The sequence below is a fragment of the Ostrea edulis genome, chromosome 2, assembly GCF_947568905.1.
Source record: "Ostrea edulis chromosome 2, xbOstEdul1.1, whole genome shotgun sequence".
Taxonomy (NCBI): domain Eukaryota; kingdom Metazoa; phylum Mollusca; class Bivalvia; order Ostreida; family Ostreidae; genus Ostrea; species Ostrea edulis.
Genome location: NC_079165.1, coordinates 92,308,844 through 92,321,170, shown reverse-complemented (window position 1 = coordinate 92,321,170; position 12,327 = coordinate 92,308,844).

Below are 12,327 nucleotides of genomic sequence, written 5' to 3'. Positions count from 1 at the left end.
ACTGTGAAAGTTTTTCAGTTTTATTAGGTCACCTTAGTAAACTCGGGTGACCTATTGCAATTGGTCTGCGTCCATTGTGCGTTAGCAATTCTTGATAATTACCTTTCCAATACTTTCCAAATTTGGTATGAATCATCCTTGGGACAAGGGGGACATGAATTGTAATTTTCAGGACTCCTACACCTCTGGGGCCCTAATGCAGGGCAAAAATTTGCCAATTTTCAAAAATCTTCTCTAGAACACCACACATGTGTAAGAAAAACTAAATGCATTGTGATATAGAGCAGGAAGGACTCTACCAAAGCTGTAAATTTCATCATCCCCGGGATAGAGTTTCTGACCCCAGGAAGGGCCAAACGTGATATATAGTGTTTATGTGTAAAACGCCTAGATAACATCTTCTTTAGTGCTATTGATACTAAATTGTAACTAAATGGATATTTAGAAAGAAAAGGTAGTCCTTTACCAAAATTGTAAATTTGATGATCTCAGGGGATAGTGGGTTTTGGTAACAGGGTTGGGCCAAAATGGTCAGTTATTAAATGAGTGAAGAATAGAACTGTTTTAACTTCTTCTTGATAACTACTGTTCCAATTCCTTTCAAATTTGGTATGAAGAATCTTCGGGACATGACGTAAAACATCAATCAATCTTCAGGACAAGGGGGACATAAATTGGGGCCTAAGGGCGGGGCAAAAACTGCCAAAAGTAGACCACTTTTCTCAAAATCTTCTATATAACTGAATATCTTTTAAGAAAGACTAAATGCTTAGTGATATAGAGCAGGAAGGCCTTTACCAAAATTGTAAATTTCATGATTCTGGATGGTAAGGCTTTGGTTTCATGGTGGAGCCAAAATTATTATAGTGATTATTGTTTTTATCATTTGAAGGACTTCTCTAAGTTTACTGATGCAATATAAAAACTAATTGCATAATTTGGAAAAGCAGAAAAGAATGTACAAAAAATGGCGAATTTTGCAAAGTTATTCCAAGAATCATCAAAGACAGAATATTTTGTGTTAATTGAAAGATATTACTTGCACATTGACATAAATCTAAACACCCATACTGATAAAGTTTGCCTTAAGTGTGCAAGAGAAGTCAATAAGGTGAATGAAAGTGTTTTGAAACTTAGACAAACTATAAGTGAACAATAGGAAATCTGTTGCAATCCTATGGACATGGAACATCTAAGAGATTAGTTTCTGGTTGAATTTTAAATCACTTATAACCAACTGGTTTAATTCTTATGATATGGCTTTAGAAGATTAGACATTTCCGTGTTCATTTTAATTCAGAGAAGTTTTAATTGTTCAACTTTGTAACATTTTGGAAATCCCCATAGCCATACATCACCTGTCAACTTATCGGCGATTCTGCAGCACCACACTGCAGCATTGTAATATGATCCCTTTACCGACCGTATTGTGGTCGGTGATTTTGCAGGGTTTATAACTCTCTATGTTTGGCATTATTAAAAAGTATTAAAGAGAGCAATGATTATTAAACATTGAGACTTGAGCAAGTCTACCTCACCTTGAATACAGGTAAACTCTCCTTGAGGGCACTAATCATCAAACCCAGCAAATAAAAATTTGCACCAATCAGATGCTGATGATCTTGATTAAAGGATAAAAACTACCCAGGGGTTATGATACATTAAATCATTCGGCAAACTTCGGCAGATTCCAGTTTCCTACATCTAGCCTTGGATGTATGACAGTAATGATATGCATATTAAATACGCCTAACATTTGTAATGCGGTCGTCGATTTACTATGCCGGAAAAACTGCCGCATTCAGAAAGTAGTGATCAAAATATGTTTTTAAAAATGAATTTATCGAGTTTTCCTTAGAAAATGCCTTCTATCTCGAGAAAAAAAACCACATAAATCTCAAAGAGTTATAGTTACAAACATTGAGAGTGCCATAGAAAAAAAATTAAGTTAAAATGGACTGTATTTCGCGGAAGCTGTCAGTAGTTCCAGTTGATCAGTGCCGTTAAACATGTTTTATACTATGGAGGAAAACATCATACATCCGAGGTCAATCGTAACTATTCGGCTATTTCCGTAACCGCAAATAAACCTCCTTTGTAGATCGACGCCATGAAAGTCAGTTGCTATGTGTACACAAATGTAACTATGACGTCACAGTCGTACGTTACAATATGAAACGCGAGCTTTCAAATGCATTTTTGAAAGATATTATACATAGTGTAACGTGTAACCTATCTAGCTACCGTTATTATATTATTTACAATAGGGTCCCCTCAGATAACTTGCCGAGGATTTGAATTTATCAACAATAGACGGCGGGTGTGACCGGTCAGCAGGGGATGCTTACTCCTCCTAGCCACTTGATCCCACCTCTGGTGTGTCCAAGAGTCCGTGTTTGCCCAACTATCTATTTTGTATTACTTATAGGAGTTATGAGATTGATCACTGTTCATTATCTTCACCTTGCATGCACATATATACATATTCTACTTAGAAAACGATTATATACATATAAAACCAATAGAAAATTCTCTAAGTTGATAAATCACTGATTGATGTGTACGGAGTTATCACGGGGCTTCTTTTAAACTAACAATCAAACGACAATGGTTTCATCAAGTCACATCAAAGCGACCGCGGTGCTTTGAACTTGAAGCAACAGCGTTACATATAACACAAGCAACAAGCGTTACTTATAACCAGTATTAGATCCCGAAGCGACCAAAGTTACTTCACTAAATCATATCAAGGAACATACATTGACAATGTTAAGCATATCGCACAGCAATGGTGACTTACTAACACTGTCAAACTCTTAGGCCTATACGTAAACTATCTAATACTTCCAACTTAACCTCACCGATGTTAACGCTGCAAAAATCTTCGTCAGACTAACCCACAGCTGCAAGTTTGCGCCGTATTTATAGGGTTTTACCACGTGACCATTGTATGATCATTTCGGCAGTACCTCGGACATTATACATTTATTGCATGATAGTGAGGGAGATATGAAGATTTATTCACCCAAGAAAAATCATATTCCCCGAGGGCAACGCCCGAGGGGAATATGATTTTTCTTGGGTGAATAAATCTTCATATCTCCCGAACATTCATGCAATAAATTGTTTATTATACCGAAACAAAGCAAGACTACAAAAGTACGTTTGAAATTGGAGTCCGCTCATCTACATTGTATGTAGCTGGGATCGTCCTAACGGTAACACCGCGCCGTCAACGTATTACGGTAGAAGGTACAAACAACGAAATACAGAGATATGATAACCAGTTTTTGTATTTCCATTCTCCTTGAGTGCTGATTTACTTGCTTGTTTTTGTATCAACCAAAACCAAAACCATGCGATTCAACTGTGTATCAGAGACCCGCATATTTTGTGTCTTACGAACTATGAAAGTAGAATGACTCGGACTTATTGTGATGTCATAATACACTTCATCTACCTTGACGTTAAATTTATGGAAAATGCACGAGGCTGCCCAAGGGGTAAATATGATAGGGAAATATGATGTCTGAGAGGGAGATATGAAGTTTTGTCCTCCCTGGCACGTGACCGTCTAGACCAATCAGATTACGCGTTGCATGGCATTCTCATACTGAGGTATAATAATATCGTATGTCCCATACCAGTACACAAAAATTCGTTACAATATTTAAGGTATTCTAACACAATCAATTTCCACTTATATGTTTATGTATTAAAGTGAATAAGACGTTAATGATACCAAAACTGAATCTTTGGTGAAAATCTAAATAACACTTTATAGACAGGGATCCGATTCTTGCCTTTTCACCTCATCCACAGGCGCGCTTCCGGCGAAGAAATGCATTGATTTGATGCAATTCTTGCGCCGATCCACGTCCGAGTCTTCTTACAGGTTACGGAAAAAGACGAGCGCGTGGTCCGATTGGATCGACACCATCAGATTCTGTTGCCATCTGTACACGAATGCAACTATGACGACACAGTCGTACGTTACAAAATGAAACGCGAGTTTTCAAATGCATCTAAGATATCAGCATATCTAAGGTATTCTACCACTATCAATTTCCGCTTATATGTTTATGTATTAGAGTGAATAAGACGTTAATGATACCAAAACTGAATTTGTGGTGAAAATCTAATTAACACATTATACAGGGATTCGGTTCCGGCCTTTTAACCCCTTCCACAAGCGCGGTTCTTGCGAAGAATTGCATCGATTTGGTGCAATTCTTGCGCCGATCCACGTTCGAGTCTTCTTACCAGTTACAGAAAAAGATGAGCGCGTAATCAAATTGATTAAACTAGATGAAATTCCGCCCAAGCGCGGAAAATCACAATAATATTGCAAAGAGCAAGGACTTTTTAATGCGTGTTTAAATTTTTCCGCACATAAATTGAATGTCATTAAAACTTGATTAGTAGGAAGTCATTTGGAGCTCCAAATAAAATGTTCCTTATGTAACATTAAAGGACACATCTCGTGTTTTCAAAGAATACAGAATCATATGCATTTTTTCTTCCTTATGCTTATAGAAATTAATTGTAAAAGTTTGTTCACTGAAGTATTGCGATAATTAGCCACAATACGGACTTAAATCTAAGCCCCGATTTCAAAAAGCCTAGTTAATTAGATAGGTAGTCACGTGGTACAGTGACGTCATATGCGACCTTCTTCGATCAACTTGTTGTAAAAGTAGTGTTAGATATTTTTAAAAGCTCGGGTTTTAGGGGCCTAATTTATTTACCATTGTAACGTGCAAGGGAGGTCACTGCCTGTGAACCCCCGTGGGCTCGTACCCGTGACTGGAAACTCTTATTCCTTATGCTCTCCTCTTTCAGCTCCGCGAGCTTCTCTTCTATCATGGAAAGCTCCTTGTCTATGTCGTTCATCGTGCAGCTATCTCAAGCGATCCCACCGCTGCCACCAAATTTTATGTAACGTGCAACGGAGGTCACTGCCTGTGAACCCCCGCGGGCTCGTACCCGTGATAGAAACGGATAGCCCTGAGATGCTGCAAATATGTACAATGCGCAGACTTAATCAGTTGTACTGCGCCTATATAGGATCTATTGACTGGTAGCGAACAAGTGCATTGGCAGGGTATTCCACACACTAGCGCACTTCCACAAGGACAAGCAGGGATGTCCGCATACCTGCCCTTGCACAGTGATAGGTAGGGATGACCGCACACCTATCACTATTTAAATACCGGTTCTAATCAGAGACACTGGCAGGGATTTCCGCACACCAGAGCTCTACCACAAGACAGGCAGGGATGTCCTCACACCAGATCTTGCGCAGCAACAAGCAGGGATGTCCGCACACTTGTAGCTAAGAGATGCCAAATCCAGAGCAGGGGTTGACCACACACTCTGGCAGTAATAAGCAGGGATGACCGCACACTTACTACTAAGACGTACAATATAAGTAGGGAAGTCCGTACACTTATACGTACCTCACAAGGTTTGTCGAGTTTTACCTCTAGAACCATTTTTTTTCACCCATCATGTAGAAGAATCCTATATATCCGCAGTACCATAATGATCCGTAGTGTATAATTACTTATAAATTAAAACAAAATACTAATCATACCCAAACTGGCTAATCTTTATAGAATCTACTTTATGTCTTAAAATGCTGAGAAAGGTCACCGAAGCTAGTTTTTGCTGTATCATATTAGATATAAACATAAGGCAAATTGAGTATGAAAAATGTCATTTATTCAAATGACGAACTAGATAACAAACTACTAACAAGGGGATCAGACTCACAAACAATCCACTGAAAATGTCATTGAAATAGAGAAAGAAAATAAACAATGACAAAATAATTCAATATGTCTGATCCCCCAAATTTATCTATAAAAGTCTACATCAACTACAATAAAAAACAACCTTACAAAGATGCAGCAAAAAGATGGCACATCAAACAATTGGCCGCACATCAAAAAAAATTGGCACATCAAAAATTGATAGGGACTAGAAAGACAATTACATGGCAGGAATGAAGGGGTGGATGGTGGGTATAAAATACAGATCACACTTTATTTGCAGCCACGTCTGCCTACAAGCAAGTCAAAATTGTAGAGTGACGCTAAGTTGGAGTCACGTGATTAATTACTGAATGCTGATTGGATAATATTATAAAGTATTGAGTTTGGGAGAATAGAAACAAATCTTAAATGTATGTTACAAAAATCACCTTAAAAACATAAAAATACGCATTTAAATCATAAATACAATTATTTTAATAATTGTTGTTTTATGTCTTAAAATGCTGAGAAAGGTCACCGAAGCTAGTTTTTGCTGTATCATATTAGATATAAACATAAGGCAAATTGAGTATGAAAAATGTCATTTATTCAAATGACGAACTAGATAACAAACTACTAACAAGGGGATCAGACTCACAAACAATCCACTGAAAATGTCACTGAAATAGAGAAAGAAAATAAACAATGACAAAATAATTCAATATGTCTGATCCCCCAAATTTATCTATAAAAGTCTACATCAACTACAATAAAAAACAACCTTACAAAGATGCAGCAAAAAGATGGCACATCAAAAAATTGCCCACAAGATGAGATCAACAGATCACATCCCGTGCCATCCAAGGTGAGCTTGCGAGCAACAAAATACAGGTATGGACATTAAAATCAACCCTCATCACTTACACAAAGAAAACCTTCCTGAGTAGGTTCAACAATCGTGAATAATACATAAAGCAAATAACACAAATTCAAAATAACAATTTCTTAAAAATGGATGACAGCAATGAGACACTGGCCTGTCAAATAACACGTTGAAATGTACAAAGTAGACTAAGACTAATAATCTAAATAAACATGCAACCTTGCTGAAGACTAGAATCAATCACAACTAAATGAGAATACATTTTATAACAGAAAACATGTAATGATAACAGCAGTGAAACACTGTCCTGATATCAAGCATGTGGCTTCTTATGCAAAGAGGAATGAGTATATGTTCATAAGATCAAAACCGTAAACAAAGTAAAGTCATGAATGCCGGCAAGTAGGTCAAGCTACAGAAATACATATATGCATCAAATAATCGTTCCCGAAAACTCAACAGAATTTTGATGTTAACAAACATGATCTAACAGTAGTGAATGGTTCACCCGACATAAAAATATATATAAATAAGACATGGAAATGACCCACATGTACAAATGTTATGACGCTTAAAGCAGCAGTGAGACACTGACCTGCTTTAATGTATTTAGTCAATCTTATAGTAATTGCAAAATGTGCTAGCTTATAGTTTGAAAGATTGTATTCTTATGTACCGATGTAACACATTTGAATTCCAACGACCTAAATGCTGAATATAATTTTCTGAGAAACCTAACTGAGCAGCATGAGTGGCAGCTCCAATGCGAAAACTATGACCTTTGTAACGTCTGGGGTCAAGACCTGCAAATATTGCTGCTTTGGACAGCTGCCCACAAACAGAAGAATAAGGAACTGGAACCCCATTGGTGAATTGAAATAATGGACCTGATGTATGTGGAAAGGAGCTTTTATAGCGATAGAGACTAAGCACTGGGCAATGTGCACTATGTGGGTTATTTTGAATTGTGATAATGACAGGGTCACTGTTCTTTTGAGATTTGTGGTGGTGTATGGTTATTTGAAGAGAAAGTGGGTCTTTTCCTTTCATTTGGAAGGAAACAGCTTGAACCTGAATTACCTTGTGCATTTGAATTTGGGATGTTGGCCATTGCACTCTTGACATAAGTGGGCGTACTTGCAGGGAGAGGTGTTACATCGCTGACCTTTATTGTAGGCAAAACAAACTTTGGTGGAACGAAAGGACTGCCCCTTATTAGCTTTATAAGTTTGGGGTTTGTTTGCTTGACGTACTCCCATTGATGCTGCCCTCAGGCGCAATTCAGCAATTGGCCTTTCCCAGGGAATAACTGAAGTTTCCCTGATACGACGAAAGGATTCATCATAATTTCTCCATGCTTGATCAACATGGAGCCTGCTGATTTCACGAACTGTGAAAGCATATTTAAGAATATTGCAGGCATCATTAGGGAACTTTTGCAAGTAAATTGATGTAAAGATTAAGAAAGCATCTGTCCACTGATTAATGCTTAGTGGCGTTTTATTGTTGGATGCCTGGTTAACCTCTATTTTACCAGCTTTGACCGTAATGGCCAGTGGTTCTTCACCTGAGGATGGAAGCAAAGATTTTAAATCTACGAATTCGTGATTCCATATCTTTTGTTTTATTTTTTGTGACACTGTTGCCCCAAGTGGCACAGAATCACACAATTCTATTGGCATTTGACTTTGTGACCTACTTGCCGACTCACCTGTGAAAACATGTCCAACAAGGAACTTAAGTTGGAGGCCGACACATCCTGATTTCCCTCACTGCCATTTAACATAGATGAGCTCACGGGTGTACTGTCAGTCATAGTTTGTGGCTGTGCTGATGCCTCCTGCTGAATTTCTGTTCCTTGTTGTCTCTGTTGGGCAACTATATGCTTTGCTAATTCTGCATAGTCTATTTGTGAGGCTAAAGTGTTCACTCCACTTGAACTTGATTGAATGGGATTCAGATCATTTCGCACTGAATCACTTGCACATGTGAAATTGGGAGCTTCTGAGCTACCCGGAGAATTGACTCTCCTGCGCTTCGCTGACAGGCGCTGGCTGGGCTTGGGTGGCATTGTTCCTGTAACAATACACATTTTACAACAAATTGTCAAATAATTATGGAAGGTGGCATTATTTAGCAACCAATATGCCACGAAAAATGTCAAATCAGTATAGAAATACATAGCATACACCTACATATGTAATGCACAAGGTGCATGCTTAACTGATGAAGGGTGAGTATGTAATAACTGCCATACACACAGAAATGTAAGAGTAGAATAATGATTTACTATGCATAAGAAAACTGAACTGATATCAAAGGATAATGATAATAATATTTGCTGAATGCAATATCAGCAGACCACATGGTCATTGTGATTTTGAACTGAATTATAATTTCATTAAGAAATAAGGTAAAATGACACAAATTAAAATAGGTATTGAGAGTAAATTGTGCCTAACGTATAAATACTCAATCATGAAGTATGCACCCCAAACAGGGTGACAAACATCAAGAAATATGGTTTGTACCACTATTAAATGAAATCTAAAGTGCAACCAATCCCTGGGATACTCTACATAAATGCATAACCCCTTATAAAAATAGCAATGGTTGACTCTGACCCAAACTAAATCTGGGTAACTCCGACCCAAAATGTAAATGTGGGTAACTCCGACCCAAAATGTAAATGTGGGTAACTCCGACCCAAAATATCAATGTGGGTAACTCCGACCCAAAATATCAATGTGGGTAACTCCGACCCAAAATATCAATGTGGGTAACTCCGACCCAAAATATCAATGTGGGTAACTCCGACCCAAAATATCAATGTGGGTAACTCCGACCCAAAATATAAATTTGGGTAACTCCGACCCAAAATATAAATCTGGGCAACTCCGACCCAATGAGCAAATAAGGGTAACTCCGACCCAAATAAAAAGTAGGGGTAACTCCGGCCCACTGAAATTTATGGGTTAACTCAGACCCACATAAAATGAGCAACTTTGACCCGCTTGCAAATAAAAATGAATAAAACTCTAATTCACACGATTACTATGTATAGGTACCTAGTAACTGACCCATATATGTACAAGATTCAATATGCATTGAATTGAAATTGCTGCTAGGATTATCTTGGACTGTAATAAAACAGAGATAGACTATGTATCAATATATTGCATAAGACGCATTTAAATGTCATTATGCACATGCCTTGTTTGTTGAACAGAAAGCAAATAGTACCTGCATGTGGATGTTGAACATAATTACAAGAGTCAATCAATCATAGGTACCATATTACCAAGATGCCATATACATGTCAAATACAATTCAACGAATGTTGATCTGATATGAATGCTTTGCTTGAAATTAAGCCTAGGTCAGTGTATATTAAAATATTCTATATACACATACTAACGGAAAATATAAACAATTCCGTGCAAACTTCAAAATTATACTGGCCTGAGGAATTTTGGAGCCTGAATTACAGCATTTCTTATACTCCGAAGATATTTCCTCATAGGCTGGCTGAGGGAAGGGGTGCGATCCAGGTGTACACCATCTGGCCCAAGATAAGACAGGGAAGCCCAGAAACCACGGTGACGCCAAAATACCACTCCCGATAAGTTTTTTGTCATCATATCCAGTTGGATGTTGATCCGTATCACCATTTCGTTGTATCCCGGACAGGTGACGAACGGGAGTCTACGAATTAATTGGCCAATATAAACTAATCGAACTCCGACACCTAGCACCAAATATTCCGCCAAGGAAACAATATCTTTGGCCAGTTGAGCAGAGTTCGTAGATCCTGAGATGTCATTCCCTCCTATTTGTATGAAAATCACGTCGGGGACCTCGTCAAACCGGGGCAACGCATGCCTAGATCCGCCCGCTAAGTGTTTAACATGGCGTGCACGAAGCCCCCCTTTTCCACGAAAGTTTATCGAACAAAACTGTTTTTGTAACCTTAGATTTAACGTGTCCTTCGTCATACAGAATTCCTTCAGCCGGCGAATATAAGAGTCTCCAATAACACATACGTTAAGTGGTTTGTTGATATCCATTAGGCAATCGCTTATAATTACATAGCGTCCCCTGCACTGACCGACTTCCCACAGCACATGTACATAAATTGACAAAGTAAACAAAGGAAACCAATTTCCTCACTTACTGTTTTAGAAAACTGCACCAGATTAAGAAAACGTTGATATGATTATCGAAAATCACATTAATTCCCAAGTTTTATAAAATACAGATCACACTTTATTTGCAGCCACGTCTGCCTACAAGCAAGTCAAAATTGTAGAGTGACGCTAAGTTGGAGTCACGTGATTAATTACTGAATGCTGATTGGATAATATTATAAAGTATTGAGTTTGGGAGAATAGAAACAAATCTTAAATGTATGTTACAAAAATCACCTTAAAAACATAAAAATACGCATTTAAATCATAAATACAATTATTTTAATAATTGTTGTTATAGAAACACACAATGATTATAATTGTATGTACTTTAATTCAAAACTAACCATCATGAAATATTTATTTGAGTATGTCTAATAAGCAATTAAAAATGACAAGAGCGATAACTCTCGCAGTAAAGATAACATAAGAAATACAGCTTTCCGGTTCATCACCCCACCCCAGCTTTATGTGTCCTCGTATAAAAGAACATACAACAGTATATGGTAAACACAATGCACATGTACAAAAAAAATTAAAGATCTTTTAAACAAGCTATTTTGCTTCCTAAATAAAGAATTGCGCACGCGTCTGCATATGCTTGTGTGTGTCATTACGAACGCAAATGCCGCATTTTCTTTTAACAAGTCTGTCTTTACCATTGCGCAAAACAAAATACTATATTTTATTTAACACAATGGTAAATGGAACCAAACATGTTAAACGTGTATCATAAGACGTAGTCTTCATGCCAGCGGGGAGGATTGCGTCGACGACCACCTTCACATTCATCGACAGTATGACCTGAGTTTTCGTTCTTTGGGCACTCTGATTTGGTATCATCCGCCTCCTCTGTACAAACTGCGTCATCTTCTTTCTCAGTCTCCCCAAACAGAACTTGTGGTTTTTTGCAGACGAAGTCTATCAACGTGAACTACCTGCGGCTTACCACGGCTACCACAGTTTATTTCGTACAGAAGGTCAGAGATCTGGCGTAGTATTTCAAAAGGGCCCCTCAAGTAGTTAGTCAGCTTCGACGAGTTACCAATTTTTCTCGTTGGAAAAAATACATACACTTATCACCATTGCCAAACTTTTCCCAATTTAGCTTGTCATCATGGTAACGTTTCTGTCTATGCATTTCGCCATGAATATGCTCCCGAACAGCGTTGTGTGCATCTTGAAGTTTCTCCTTCAATTCCCAGGCCCATTGGTTTTGAGGAACTTGGTCGAGGTCGCTGGGCATTTGATACATGATGTCTAAAGGGGTAGCCACCTCTCGACCCAACATTAATGCATTAGGAATACAGCCCGTGGTTTCATGTTCAGCAGAGCGGTACGCCATCATCAGGTACGGTAAATGTGTATCCCAGTCCCGATGATGATCATCAACGTATGCGCGCAGCATACTGGCGAGTGTCTTGTTAAATCTTTCAACCATACCATCTGACTTGGGATGGTATGGTGTGGTCCGAGTTTTCTTTATACCAAGTAACTTGCA